We start from the raw sequence: 15,475 nt of genomic DNA, 5'->3' as shown, positions 1-15,475 counted from the left end.
AATCCTTCCTTCCTTCCTTCCTGGAATCCTTCCTTCCTGGAATCTTTCCTTCCTTCCTGGAATCCTTCCTTCCTTCCTGGAATCCTTCCTGGAATCCTTCCTTCCTAGAATCCTTCCTTCCTGGGATCCTTCCTGGAATCCTTCCTTCCTTCCTCCCTTCCTTCCTGGAATCCTTCCTTCCTTCCTTCCTTCCTGGAATCCTTCCTTCCTTCCTGGAATCCTTCCTGGAATCCTTCCTGGAATCCTTCCTGGAATCCTTCCTTCCTGGAACCCATCCTTCCTTCCTTCCTTCCTTCTTTCCTTCCTGGAATCCTTCCTTCCTTCCTGGAATCCTTCCTGGAATCCTTCCTTCCTTCCTGGAACCCTTCCTGGAATCCTTCCTCGAATCCTTCATCCGGGAATCATTCCTTCCTTCCTGGAATCCTTACTTCCTTCCTACCTTCCTGGAATCCTTCCTTCCTGGAATCCTGGAATCCATCCTTCCTTCCTGGAAGCCTTCCTTCCTTCCTTTCTGGACTCCCTCCTGGAATCCTTCCATCCATCCTTCCTTCCTGGAATCCTTCCTTCCTTCCTGGAATACTTCCTTCCTTCCTTCCTTCCTTCCTGGAATACTTCCTCCCTTCCTGGAATCCTTCCTGGAATCCTTCCTGGAATCCTTCCTGCAGTCCTTCCTTCTTGGAACCATTCCTTCTTTCCTGGATTCCTTCCTTCCATCCTTCCTGGAATACTTCCTTCCTTCCTGTATTCCTTCCTTCCTGGAATCCTTCCTGGAATCATTCCTTCCTTCCTGGAATCCTTCCTTCCTTCCTGGAATCCTTCCTCCCTTCCTGGAATCCTTCCTGGAATCCTTCCTGGAATCCTTCCTGCAATCCTTCCTTCCTGGAACCATTCCTTCCTTCCTGGATTCCTTCCTTCCATCCTTCCTGGAATACTTCCTTCCTTCCTGTATTCCTTCCTTCCTGGAATCCTTCCTGGAATCATTCCTTCCTTCCTTCCTTCCTTCCTTCCTGGAATCCTTCCTTCCTTCCTGGAATCCTTCCTTCCTTCCTTCCTGGAATCCTTCCTGGAATCGTTCCTGGAATCCTTCCTGGAATCCTTCCTTCCTGGAACCCATCCTTCCTTCCTTCCTTCCTTCTTTCCTTCCTGGAATCCTTCCTTCCTTCCTGGAATCCTTCCTGGAATCCTTCCTTCCTTCCTGGAACCCTTCCTGGAATCCTTCCTGGAATCCTTCATCCGGGAATCATTCCTTCCTTCCTGGAATCCTTACTTCCTTCCTACCTTCCTGGAATCCTTCCTTCCTGGATTCCTGGAATCCATCCTTCCTTCCTGGAAGCCTTCCTTCCTTCCTTTCTGGACTCCCTCCTGGAATCCTTCCATCCAGGAATCCTTCCTGGAATCCTTCCTTCCTTCCTTCCTGGAATACTTCCTTCCTTCCTTCCTTCCTTCCTGGAATCCTTCCTCCCTTCCTGGAATCCTTCCTCCCTTCCTGGAATCCTTCCGGGAATCCTTCCTGGAATCCTTCCTGGAATCCTTCCTTCCTAGAACTATTACTTCCTTCCTGGATTCCTTCCTTCCATCCTTCATGGAATACCTCCTTCCTTCCTGTATTCCTTCCTTCCTGGAATCCTTCCTGGAATCCTCCCTTCCTTCCTGGAATCCGTCCTGGAATCATTCCTTCCTTCCTGGATTCCTTCCTTCCTTCCTTCCTTCAATGCTTCCTTCCTTCCTGTATTCCTTCCTTCCTGGAATCCTTCCTGGAATCCTTCCTTCCTTTCTGGAATCCTTCCTGGAATCCTTCCATCCTTCCTTCCTTCCTGGAATCCTTCCTTCCTGGAATCCTTCCTTCCTTCCTTCCTTCCTGGAATCCTTCCTTCCTGGAATCCTTCCTTCCTTCCTGGAATCCTTCCTTCCTTCCTGGAATCCTTCCATCCTTCCTTCCTTCCTGGAATCCTTCCTTCCTTCCTGGAATCCTTCCTTCCTTCCTGGAATCCTTCCTGGAATCCTTCCTTCCTACCTGGAATCCTTCCTTCCTTCCTGGAATCCTTCCTGGAATCCTTCCTGGAATCCTTCCTGGAATCCTTCCTTCCTGGAATCATTCCCTCCTTCCTGCATTACTTCCTTCCTTCCTTCCTGGAATACTTCCTTCCTTCCTGTATTCCTTCCTTCCTGGAATCCTTCCTGGAATCCTTCCTTCCTTCCTGGTATCCTTCCTTCCTTCCTGGTATCCTTCCTGGAATCCTTCCTGGAATCCTTCCTTCCTGGAATCATTCCTTCCTTCCTGGATTCCTTCCTTCCTGGAATCCTTCCTTCCTTCCTGGAATCCTTCCTTCCTTCCTTCCTGGAATCCTTCCTGGAATCCTTCCTTCCTTCCTGGTATCCTTCCTGGAATCCTTCCTGGAATCCTTCCTTCCTGGAATCATTCCTTCCTTCCTGGATTCCTTCCTTCCTGGAATCCTTCCTTCCTTCCTGGAATCCTTCCTTCCTTCCTTCCTGGAATCCATCCTTCCTTCCTGGAATCCATCCTTCCTTCATGGAACCCTTCCTTCCTCACTTTCTGTAATCCTTCCTGGAATCCTTCCTTCCTGGAATCCTTCATGGAATCCTTCCTTCCTTCCTCCCTTCCTTCCTGGAATCCTTCCTTCCTTCCTCCCTTCCTTCCTGGAATCCTTCCTTCCTGGAATCTTTCTTTTCTAGGATCCTTCCTTCCTTACTTCCTTCCTGGAATCCTTCCTGGAATCCTTCCTTCCTTCCTGGAATCCTTCCTTCCTGGAATCCTTCCTGGAATCCTTCCTGGAATCCTTCCTTCCTTCTTTCCTTCCTGGAATCCTTCCTTGCTGGAATCCTTCCTTCCTTCCTTCCTTCCTGGAATCCTTCCTTCCTTCCTTCCTGGAATCCTTCCTTCCAGGAATCCTTCCTTCCTTCCTGGAATCCTTCCTTCCTTCCTGGAATCCTTCCTGGAATCCTTACTTCCCTCCTGGAATCCTTCCTGGAATCTTTACTGGAATCCTTCCTTCCTGGAATCCTTCCTGGAATCCTTCCTGGAATCCTTCCTTCCTTCTTTCCTTCCTGGAATCCTTCCTTCCTTCCTGGAATCCTTCCTTCCTTCCTCCTGGAATCCTTCCTTCCTTCCTCCTGGAATCCTTCCTTCCTTCCTTCCTTTCTAGAATCCTTCCTGGAATCCTTCCTTCCTTCCTTCCTCCCTTCCTTCCTGGAATACATCCTTCCTTCCTGGAATCCTACCTGGAATCCTTCCTGAATTCCTTCCTTCCTTCGTGGAATCCTTCCTGGAATCCTTCCTTCCTTCCTTCCTGGAATCCTTCCTTCCTGGAATCTTTCCTTCCTTCCTGGAATCCTTCCTTCCTTCCTGGAATCCTTCCTGGAATCCTTCCTTCCTAGAATCCTTCCTTCCTGGGATCCTTCCTGGAATCCTTCCTTCCTTCCTCCCTTCCTTCCTGGAATCCTTCCTTCCTTCCTTCCTGGAATCCTTCCTTCCTTCCTGGAATCCTTCCTGGAATCCTTCCTGGAATCCTTCCTGGAATCCTTCCTTCCTGGAACCCATCCTTCCTTCCTTCCTTCCTTCTTTCCTTCCTGGAATCCTTCCTTCCTTCCTGGAATCCTTCCTGGAATCCTTCCTTCCTTCCTGGAACCCTTCCTGGAATCCTTCCTCGAATCCTTCATCCGGGAATCATTCCTTCCTTCCTGGAATCCTTACTTCCTTCCTACCTTCCTGGAATCCTTCCTTCCTGGAATCCTGGAATCCATCCTTCCTTCCTGGAAGCCTTCCTTCCTTCCTTTCTGGACTCCCTCCTGGAATCCTTCCATCCATCCTTCCTTCCTGGAATCCTTCCTTCCTTCCTGGAATACTTCCTTCCTTCCTTCCTTCCTTCCTGGAATACTTCCTCCCTTCCTGGAATCCTTCCTGGAATCCTTCCTGGAATCCTTCCTGCAGTCCTTCCTTCTTGGAACCATTCCTTCTTTCCTGGATTCCTTCCTTCCATCCTTCCTGGAATACTTCCTTCCTTCCTGTATTCCTTCCTTCCTGGAATCCTTCCTGGAATCATTCCTTCCTTCCTGGAATCCTTCCTTCCTTCCTTCCTGGAATCCTTCCTCCCTTCCTGGAATCCTTCCTGGAATCCTTCCTGGAATCCTTCCTGCAGTCCTTCCTTCCTGGTACCATTCCTTCCTTCCTGGATTCCTTCCTTCCATCCTTCCTGGAATACTTCCTTCCATCCTGTATTCCTTCCTTCCTGGAATCCTTCCTGGAATCATTCCTTCCTTCCTTCCTTCCTTCCTTCCTTCCTTCCTTCCTTCCTTCCTTCCTTCCTTCCTTCCTTCCTTCAATACTTCCTTCCTTCCTGGATTCCTTCCTTCCTGGATTCCTTCCTTCCTTCCTTCCTTCCTTCCATCCTTCCTTCCTTCCTGGAATCCTTCCTTCCTGGACTCCTTCCTTCCTTCCTGGAATCATTCCTTCCTTCCTGCATTCCTTCCTTCCTGGCTTCCTGGAATACTTCCTTCCTTCCTGTATTCCTTCCTATCCTGGAATCCTTCCTGGAATACTTCCTTCCTTCCTGGAATCCTTCCTTCCTTCCTTCCTGGAATCCATCCTTCCTTCCTGGAACCCTTCCTTCCTTCCTTCCTGGAATCCTTCCTTCCTTCCTGGAATCCTTCCTGGAATCCTTCCTTCCTTCCTGGACTCCTTCCTTCCTGGAATCCTTCCTGGAATCCTTCCTGGAATCCTTCCTTCCTGGAATCATTCCTTCCTTCCTGCATTCCTTCCTTCCTGGCTTCCTGGAATACTTCCTTCCTTCCTGTATTCCTTCTATCCTGGAATCCTTCCTGGAATACTTCCTTCCTTCCTGGAATCCTTCCTTCCTTCCTTCCTGGAATCCATCCTTCCTTCCTGGAACCTTCCTTCCTTCCTTCCTGGAATCCTTCCTTCCTGGAATCCTTCCTTCCTTCCTGGAAACCTTCCTTCCTGGAATCCTTCCTTCCTTCCTGGAATCCTTCCTGGAATCCTTCCTTCCTTCCTGGAATCCTTCATTCCTTCCTGGAATCCTTCCTGGAATCCTTCCTGGAATCCTTTCTTCCTTCCTTCCTTCCTTCCTTCCTTCCTTCCTTCCTTCCTTCCTGGAATCCTTCTTCCCTTCCTGGAATCCTTCCTGGAATCCTTCCTTCCTGGAATCCTTCCTGGAATCCTTCCTTCCTTCCTGGTATCCTTCCTGGAATCCTTCCTGGAATCCTTCCTTCCTGGAATCATTCCTTCCTTCCTGGATTCCTTCCTTCCTGCAATCCTTCCTTCCTTCCTGGAATCCTTCCTTCCTTCCTTCCTGGAATCCATCCTTCCTTCCTGGAATCCATCCTTCCTTCATGGAACCCTTCCTTCCACACTTTCTGTAATCCTTCCTGGAATCCTTCCTTCCTGGAATCCTTCCTGGAATCCTTCCTTCCTTCCTCCTTCCTTCCTGGAATCCTTCCTTCCTGCCTTCTTTCCTTCCTTCCTTCCTTCCTTCCTGGAATCTTTCTTTTCTAGGATCCTTCCTTCCTTACTTCCTTCCTGGAATCCTTCCTGGAATCCTTCCTTCCTTCCTGGAATCCTTCCTTCCTGGAATCCTTCCTGGAATCCTTCCTGGAATCCTTCCTTCCTTCTTTCCTTCCTGGAATCCTTCCTTGCTGGAATCCTTCCTTCCTTCCTTCCTTCCTGGAATCCTTCCTTCCTGGAATCCTTCCTGGAATCCTTACTTCCCTCCTGGAATCCTTCCTGGAATCTTTACTGGAATCCTTCCTTCCTGGAATCCTTCCTGGAATCCTTCCTGGAATCCTTCCTTCCTTCTTTCCTTCCTGGAATCCTTCCTTCCTTCCTGGAATCCTTCCTTCCTTCCTCCTGGAATCCTTCCTTCCTTCCTCCTGGAATCCTTCCTTCCTTCCTTCCTTCCTTCCTTCCTTCCTGGAATCCTTCCTTCCTGGAATCTTTCCTTCCTTCCTGGAATCCTTCCTTCCTGGGATCCTTCCTGGAATCCTTCCTTCCTTCCTCCCTTCCTTCTTGGAATCCTTCCTTCCTTCCTTCCTGGAATCCTTCCTTCCTTCCTGGAATCCTTCCTGGAATCCTTCCTGGAATCCTTCCTGGAATCCTTCCTTCCTGGAACCCATCCTTCCGTCCTTCCTTCCTTCTTTCCTTCCTGGAATCCTTCCTTCCTTCCTGGAATCCTTCCTGGAATCCTTCCTTCCTTCCTGGAACTTTTCCTGGAATCCTTCCTGGAATCCTTCATCCGGGAATCATTCCTTCCTTCCTGGAATCCTTACTTCCTTCCTACCTTCCTGGAATCCTTCCTTCCTGGAATCCTGGAATCCATCCTTCCTTCCTGGAAGCCTTCCTTCCTTCCTTTCTGGACTCCCTCCTGGAATCCTTCCATCCATCCTTCCTTCCTGGAATCCTTCCTTCCTTCCTGGAATACTTCCTTCCTTCCTTCCTTCCTGGAATCCTTCCTCCCTTCCTGGAATCCTTCCTGGAATCCTTCCTGGAATCCTTCCTGCAGTCCTTCCTTCTTGGAACCATTCCTTCCTTCCTGGATTCCTTCCTTCCATCCTTCCTGGAATACTTCCTTCCTTCCTGTATTCCTTTCTTCCTGGAATCCTTCCTGGAATCCTTCCTGGAATCATTCCTTCCTTCCTGGAATCCTTCCTTCCTTCCTGGAATACTTCCTCCCTTCCTGGAATCCTTCCTGGAATCCTTCCTGGAATCCTTCCTGCAATCCTTCCTTCCTGGAACCATTCCTTCCTTCCTGGATTCCTTCCTTACATCCTTCCTGGAATACTTCCTTCCTTCCTGTATTCCTTCCTTCCTGTATTCCTTCCTTCCTGGAATCCTTCCTGGAATCCTTCCTTCCTTCCTGGAATCCTTCCTTCCTTCCTGGAATCCTTCCTGGAATCCTTCCTGGAATCATTCCTTCCTTCCTGGATTCCTTCCTGGAATCATTCCTTCCTTCCTGGATTCCTTCCTTCCTTCCTTCCTTCCTTCCTTCCTTCCTTCCTTCAATACTTCCTTCCTTCCTGTATTCCTTCCTTCCTGGAATCCTACCTGGAATCCTTCCTTCCTTTCTGGAATCCTTCCTTCCTTCCTTCCTTTCTGGAATCCTTCCTGGAATCCTTCCATCCTTCCTTCCTTCCTGGAATCCTTCCTTCCTGGAATCCTTCCTTCCTTCCTGGAAACCTTCCTTCCTGGAATCCTTCCTTCCTTCCTTCCTGGAATCCTTCCTGGAATCCTTCCTTCCTTCCTTCCTGGAATACTTCCTCCCTTCCTGGAATCCTTCCTGGAATCCTTCCTGGAATCCTTCCTGCAGTCCTTCCTTCTTGGAACCATTCCTTCCTTCCTGGATTCCTTCCTTCCATCCTTCCTGGAATACTTCCTTCATCCTGTATTCCTTCCTTCCTGGAATCCTTCCTGGAATCATTCCTTCCTTCCTGGAATCCTTCCTTCCTTCCTGGAATCCTTCCTCCCTTCCTGGAATCCTTCCTTCCTTCCTTCCTGGAATCCTTCCTGCAATCCTTCCTTCCTGGAACCATTCCTTCCTTCCTGGATTCCTTCCTTCCATCCTTCCTGGAATACTTCCTTCCTTCCTGTATTCCTTCCTTCCTGGAATCCTTCCTGGAATCCTTCCTTCCTTCCTGGACTCCTTCCTTCCTGGAATCCTTCCTGGAATCCTTCCTTCCTGGAATCATTCCTGGAATCCTGCATTCCTTCCTTCCTGGCTTCCTGGAATACTTCCTTCCTTCCTGTATTCCTTCCTATCCTGGAATCCTTCCTGGAATACTTCCTTCCTTCCTGGAATCCTTCCTTCCTTCCTTCCTGGAATCCATCCTTCCTTCCTGGAACCCTTCCTTCCTTCCTTCCTGGAATCTTTCCTTCCTGGAATCCTTCCTTCCTTCCTGGAAACCTTCCTTCCTGGAATCCTTCCTTCCTTCCTGGAATCCTTCCTGGAATCCTTCCTTCCTTCCTGGAATCCTTCATTCCTTCCTAGAATCCTTCCTGGAATCCTTCCTGTAATCCTTTCTTCCTTCCTTCCTTCCTTCCTTCCTTCCTGGAATCCTTCTTCCCTTCCTGGAATCCTTCCTGGAATCCTTCCTTCCTGGAATCCTTCCTGGAATCCTTCCTTCCTTCCTGGTATCCTTCCTGGAATCCTTCCTGGAATCCTTCCTTCCTGGAATCATTCCTTCCTTCCTGGATTCCTTCCTTCCTGCAATCCTTCCTTCCTTCCTGGAATCCTTCCTTCCTTCCTTCCTGGAATCCATCCTTCCTTCCTGGAATCCATCCTTCCTTCATGGAACCCTTCCTTCCTCACTTTCTGTAATCCTTCCTGGAATCCTTCCTTCCTGGAATCCTTCCTGGAATCCTTCCTTCCTTCCTCCCTTCCTTCCTGGAATCCTTCCTTCCTGCCTTCTTTCCTTCCTTCCTTCCTTCCTTCCTGGAATCTTTCTTTTCTAGGATCCTTCCTTCCTTACTTCCTTCCTGGAATCCTTCCTGGAATCCTTCCTTCCTTCCTGGAATCCTTCCTTCCTGGAATCCTTCCTGGAATCCTTCCTGGAATCCTTCCTTCCTTCTTTCCTTCCTGGAATCCCTCCTTGCTGGAATCCTTCCTTCCTTCCTTCCTTCCTGGAATCCTTCCTTCCTGGAATCCATCCTGGAATCCTTACTTCCCTCCTGGAATCCTTCCTGGAATCTTTACTGGAATCCTTCCTTCCTGGAATCCTTCCTGGAATCCTTCCTGGAATCCTTCCTTCCTTCTTTCCTTCCTGGAATCCTTCCTTCCTTCCTGGAATCCTTCCTTCCTTCCTCCTGGAATCCTTCCTTCCTTCCTCCTGGAATCCTTCCTTCCTTCCTTCCTTCCTTCCTTCCTTCCTGGAATCCTTCCTTCCTGGAATCTTTCCTTCCTTCCTGGAATCCTTCCTTCCTGGGATCCTTCCTGGAATCCTTCCTTCCTTCCTCCCTTCCTTCTTGGAATCCTTCCTTCCTTCCTTCCTGGAATCCTTCCTTCCTTCCTGGAATCCTTCCTGGAATCCTTCCTGGAATCCTTCCTGGAATCCTTCCTTCCTGGAACCCATCCTTCCGTCCTTCCTTCCTTCTTTCCTTCCTGGAATCCTTCCTTCCTTCCTGGAATCCTTCCTGGAATCCTTCCTTCCTTCCTGGAACTTTTCCTGGAATCCTTCCTGGAATCCTTCATCCGGGAATCATTCCTTCCTTCCTGGAATCCTTACTTCCTTCCTACCTTCCTGGAATCCTTCCTTCCTGGAATCCTGGAATCCATCCTTCCTTCCTGGAAGCCTTCCTTCCTTCCTTTCTGGACTCCCTCCTGGAATCCTTCCATCCATCCTTCCTTCCTGGAATCCTTCCTTCCTTCCTGGAATACTTCCTTCCTTCCTTCCTTCCTGGAATCCTTCCTCCCTTCCTGGAATCCTTCCTGGAATCCTTCCTGGAATCCTTCCTGCAGTCCTTCCTTCTTGGAACCATTCCTTCCTTCCTGGATTCCTTCCTTCCATCCTTCCTGGAATACTTCCTTCCTTCCTGTATTCCTTTCTTCCTGGAATCCTTCCTGGAATCCTTCCTGGAATCATTCCTTCCTTCCTGGAATCCTTCCTTCCTTCCTGGAATACTTCCTCCCTTCCTGGAATCCTTCCTGGAATCCTTCCTGGAATCCTTCCTGCAATCCTTCCTTCCTGGAACCATTCCTTCCTTCCTGGATTCCTTCCTTACATCCTTCCTGGAATACTTCCTTCCTTCCTGTATTCCTTCCTTCCTGTATTCCTTCCTTCCTGGAATCCTTCCTGGAATCCTTCCTTCCTTCCTGGAATCCTTCCTTCCTTCCTGGAATCCTTCCTGGAATCCTTCCTGGAATCATTCCTTCCTTCCTGGATTCCTTCCTTCCTTCCTTCCTTCCTTCCTTCCTTCCTTCCTTCCTTCCTTCCTTCCTTCCTTCCTTCCTTCCTTCAATACTTCCTTCCTTCCTGTATTCCTTCCTTCCTGGAATCCTTCCTGGAATCCTTCCTTCCTTTCTGGAATCCTTCCTTCCTTCCTTCCTTTCTGGAATCCTTCCTGGAATCCTTCCATCCTTCCTTCCTTCCTGGAATCCTTCCTTCCTGGAATCCTTCCTTCCTTCCTGGAAACCTTCCTTCCTGGAATCCTTCCTTCCTTCCTGGAATCCTTCCTGGAATCCTTCCTTCCTTCCTTCCTGGAATACTTCCTCCCTTCCTGGAATCCTTCCTGGAATCCTTCCTGCAGTCCTTCCTTCTTGGAACCATTCCTTCCTTCCTGGATTCCTTCCTTCCATCCTTCCTGGAATACTTCCTTCATCCTGTATTCCTTCCTTCCTGGAATCCTTCCTGGAATCATTCCTTCCTTCCTGGAATCCTTCCTTCCTTCCTGGAATCCTTCCTCCCTTCCTGGAATCCTTCCTTCCTTCCTTCCTGGAATCCTTCCTGCAATCCTTCCTTCCTGGAACCATTCCTTCCTTCCTGGATTCCTTCCTTCCATCCTTCCTGGAATACTTCCTTCCTTCCTGTATTCCTTCCTTCCTGGAATCCTTCCTGGAATCATTCCTTCCTTCCTTCCTTCCTTCCTTCCTTCCTTCCTTCCTTCCTTCAATACTTCCTTCCTTCCTGGATTCCTTCCTTCCTTCCTTCCTTCCTGCATTCCTTCCTTCCTTCCTTCCTTCCTTCCTTCAATACTTCCTTCCTTCCTGTATTCCTTCCTTCCTGGAATCCTTCCTGGAATCCTTCCTTCCTTTCTGGAATCCTTCCGTCCTTCCTTCCTTTCTGGAATCCTTCCTGGAATCCTTCCATCCTTCCTTCCTTCCTGGAATCCTTCCTTCCTGGAATCCTTCCTTCCTTCCTGGAATCCTTCCTGGAATCCTTCCTTCCTTCCTGGACTCCTTCCTTCCTGGAATCCTTCCTGGAATCCTTCCTTCCTGGAATCATTCCTGGAATCCTGCATTCCTTCCTTCCTGGCTTCCTGGAATACTTCCTTCCTTCCTGTATTCCTTCCTATCCTGGAATCCTTCCTGGAATACTTCCTTCCTTCCTGGAATCCTTCCTTCCTTCCTTCCTGGAATCCATCCTTCCTTCCTGGAACCCTTCCTTCCTTCCTTCCTGGAATCTTTCCTTCCTGGAATCCTTCCTTCCTTCCTGGAAACCTTCCTTCCTGGAATCCTTCCTTCCTTCCTGGAATCCTTCCAGGAATCCTTCCTTCCTTCCTGGAATCCTTCATTCCTTCCTGGAATCCTTCCTGGAATCCTTCCTGTAATCCTTTCTTCCTTCCTTCCTTCCTTCCTTCCTTCCTGGAATCCTTCTTCCCTTCCTGGAATCCTTCCTGGAATCCTTCCTTCCTGGAATCCTTCCTGGAATCCTTCCTTCCTTCCTGGTATCCTTCCTGGAATCCTTCCTGGAATCCTTCCTTCCTGGAATCATTCCTTCCTTCCTGGATTCCTTCCTTCCTGCAATCCTTCCTTCCTTCCTGGAATCCTTCCTTCCTTCCTTCCTGGAATCCATCCTTCCTTCCTGGAATCCATCCTTCCTTCATGGAACCCTTCCTTCCTCACTTTCTGTAATCCTTCCTGGAATCCTTCCTTCCTGGAATCCTTCCTGGAATCCTTCCTTCCTTCCTCCCTTCCTTCCTGGAATCCTTCCTTCCTGCCTTCTTTCCTTCCTTCCTTCCTTCCTTCCTTCCTTCCTGGAATCTTTCTTTTCTAGGATCCTTCCTTCCTTACTTCCTTCCTTACTTCCTTCCTGGAATCCTTCCTTCCTTCCTGGAATCCTTCCTTCCTGGAATCCTTCCTGGAATCCTTCCTGGAATCCTTCCTTCCTGGAATCCTTCCTTGCTGGAATCCTTCCTTCCTTCCTTCCTTCCTGGAATCCTTCCTTCCTTCCTGGAATCCTTCCTGGAATCCTTACTTCCCTCCTGGAATCCTTCCTGGAATCTTTACTGGAATCCTTCCTTCCTGGAATCCTTCCTGGAATCCTTCCTGGAATCCTTACTTCCTTCTTTCCTTCCTGGAATCCTTCCTTCCTTCCTGGAATCCTTCCTTCCTTCCTCCTGGAATCCTTCCTTCCTTCCTCCTGGAATCCTTCCTTCCTTCCTTCCTTTCTAGAATCCTTCCTGGAATCCTTCCTTCCTTCCTTCCTCCCTTCCTTCCTGGAATCCATCCTTCCTTCCTGGAATCCTACCTGGAATCCTTCCTGAATTCCTTCCTTCCTTCGTGGAATCCTTCCTGGAATCCTTCCTTCCTTCCTTCCTTCCTGGAATCCTTCCTTCCTGGAATCTTTCCTTCCTTCCTGGAATCCTTCCTTCCTTCCTGGAATCCTTCCTGGAATCCTTCCTTCCTGGAATCCTTCCTTCCTGGGATCCTTCCTGGAATCCTTCCTTCCTTCCTCCCTTCCTTCTTGGAATCCTTCCTTCCTTCCTTCCTGGAATCCTTCCTTCCTTCCTGGAATCCTTCCTGGAATCCTTCTTGGAATCCTTCCTGGAATCCTTCCTTCCTGGAACCCATCCTTCCGTCCTTCCTTCCTTCTTTCCTTCCTGGAATCCTTCCTTCCTTCCTGGAATCCTTCCTGGAATCCTTCCTTCCTTCCAGGAACACTTCCTGGAATCCTTCCTGGAATCCTTCATCCGGGAATCATTCCTTCCTTCCTGGAATCCTTACTTCCTTCCTACCTTCCTGGAATCCTTCCTTCCTGGAATCCTGGAATCCATCCTTCCTTCCTGGAAGCCTTCCTTCCTTCCTTTCTGGACTCCCTCCTGGAATCCTTCCTGGAATCCTTCCTTCCTGGAATCCTTCCTTCCTTCCTGGAATACTTCCTTCCTTCCTTCCTTCCTGGAATCCTTCCTCCCTTCCTGGAATCCTTCCTGGAATCCTTCCTGGAATCCTTCCTGCAGTCCTTCCTTCTTGGAACCATTCCTTCCTTCCTGGATTCCTTCCTTCCATCCTTCCTGGAATACTTCCTTCCTTCCTGTATTCCTTCCTTCCTGGAATCTTTCCTGGAATCCTTCCTGGCATCATTCCTTCCTTCCTGGAATCCTTCCTTCCTTCCTGGAATCCTTCCTCCCTTCCTGGAATCCTTCCTGGAATCCTTCCTGGAATCCTTCCTGCAATCCTTCCTTCCTGGAACCATTCCTTCCTTCCTGGATTCCTTCCTTCCATCCTTCCTGGAATACTTCCTTCCTTCCTGTATTCCTTCCTTCCTGGAATCCTTCCTGGAATCCTTCCTTCCTTCCTGGAATCCTTCCTTCCTTCCTGGAATCCTTCCTGGAATCCTTCCGTCCTGGAATCATTCCTTCCTTCCTGCATTCCTTCCTTCCTGGCTTCCTGGAATACTTCCTTCCTTCCTATATTCCTTCCTATCCCGGAATCCTTCCTGGAATACTTCCTTCCTTCCTGGAATCCTTCCTTCCTTCCTTCCTGGAATCCATCCTTCCTTCCTGGAACCCTTCCTTCCTTCCTTCCTGGAATCCTTCCTTCCTGGAATCCTTCCTTCCTTCCTGGAAACCTTCCTTCCTGGAATCCTTCCTTCCTTCCTGGAATCCTTCCTGGAATCCTTCCTTCCTTCCTGGAATCCTTCATTCCTTCCTGGAATCCTTCCTGGAATCCTTCCTGGAATCCTTTCTTCCTTCCTTCCTTCCTTCCTTCCTTCCTTCCTTCCTTCCTTCCTTCCTTCCTGGAATCCTTCTTCCCTTCCTGGAATCCTTCCTGGAATCCTTCCTTCCTGGAATCCTTCCTGGAATCCTTCCTTCCTTCCTGGTATCCTTCCTGGAATCCTTCCTGGAATCCTTCCTTCCTGGAATCATTCCTTCCTTCCTGGATTCCTTCCTTCCTGCAATCCTTCCTTCCTTCCTGGAATCCTTCCTTCCTTCCTTCCTGGAATCCATCCTTCCTTCCTGGAATCCATCCTTCCTTCATGGAACCCTTCCTTCCTCACTTTCTGTAATCCTTCCTGGAATCCTTCCTTCCTGGAATCCTTCCTGGAATCCTTCCTTCCTTCCTCCCTTCCTTCCTGGAATCCTTCCTTCCTGCCTTCTTTCCTTCCTTCCTTCCTTCCTTCCTTCCTTCCTGGAATCTTTCTTTTCTAGGATCCTTCCTTCCTTACTTCCTTCCTGGAATCCTTCCTGGAATCCTTCCTTCCTTCCTGGAATCCTTCCTTCCTGGAATCCTTCCTGGAATCCTTCCTGGAATCCTTCCTTCCTACTTTCCTTCCTGGAATCCTTCCTTCCTTCCTTCCTTCCTGGAATCCTTCCTGGAATCCTTACTTCCCTCCTGGAATCCTTCCTGGAATCTTTACTGGAATCCTTCCTTCCTGGAATCCTTCCTGGAATCCTTCCTTCCTTCTTTCCTTCCTGGAATCCTTCCTTCCTTCCTGGAATCCTTCCTTCCTTCCTCCTGGAATCCTTCCTTCCTTCCTCCTGGAATCCTTCCTTCCTTCCTTCCTTTCTAGAATCCTTCCTGGAATCCTTCCTTCCTTCCATCCTCCCTTCCTTCCTGGAATCCATCCTTCCTTCCTGTAATCCTACCTGGAATCCTTCCTGAATTCCTTCCTTCCTTCGTGGAATCCTTCCTGGAATCCTTCCTTCCTTCCTTCCTTCCTGGAATCCTTCCTTCCTGGAATCTTTCCTTCCTTCCTGGAATCCTTCCTTCCTTCCTGGAATCCTTCCTGGAATCCTTCCTTCCTGGAATCCTTCCTTCCTGGGATCCTTCCTGGAATCCTTCCTTCCTTCCTCCCTTCCTTCTTGGAATCCTTCCTTCCTTCCTTCCTGGAATCCTTCCTTCCTTCCTGGAATCCTTCCTGGAATCCTTCCTGGAATCCTTCCTGGAATCCTTCCTTCCTGGAACCCATCCTTCCGTCCTTCCTTCCTTCTTTCCTTCCTGGAATCCTTCCTTCCTTCCTGGAATCCTTCCTGGAATCCTTCCTTCCTTCCTGGAACACTTCCTGGAATCCTTCCTGGAATCCTTCATCCGGGAATCATTCCTTCCTTCCTGGAATCCTTACTTCCTTCCTACCTTCCTGGAATCCTTCCTTCCTGGAATCCTGGAATCCATCCTTCCTTCCTGGAAGCCTTCCTTCCTTCCTTTCTGGACTCCCTCCTGGAATCCTTCCATCCATCCTTCCTTCCTGGAATCCTTCCTTCCTTCCTGGAATACTTCCTTCCTTCCTTCCTTCCTGGAATCCTTCCTCCCTTCCTGGAATCCTTCCTGGAATCCTTCCTGGAATCCTTCCTGCAGTCCTTCCTTCTTGGAACCATTCCTTCCTTCCTGGATTCCTTCCTTCCATCCTTCCTGGAATACTTCCTTCCTTCCTGTATTCCTTCCTTCCTGGAATCCTTCCTGGAATCCTTCCTGGCATCATTCCTTCCTTCCTGGAATCCTTCCTTCCTTCCTGGAATCCTTCCTCCCTTCCTGGAATCCTTCCTGGAATCCTTCCTGGAATCCTTCCTGCAATC

This window comes from Cinclus cinclus, chromosome 2, assembly GCF_963662255.1.
Source record: "Cinclus cinclus chromosome 2, bCinCin1.1, whole genome shotgun sequence".
Lineage (NCBI taxonomy): Eukaryota > Metazoa > Chordata > Aves > Passeriformes > Cinclidae > Cinclus > Cinclus cinclus.
The sequence above is the reverse complement of the archived record's forward strand: the minus strand, read 5'-3'. Positions refer to the sequence as shown.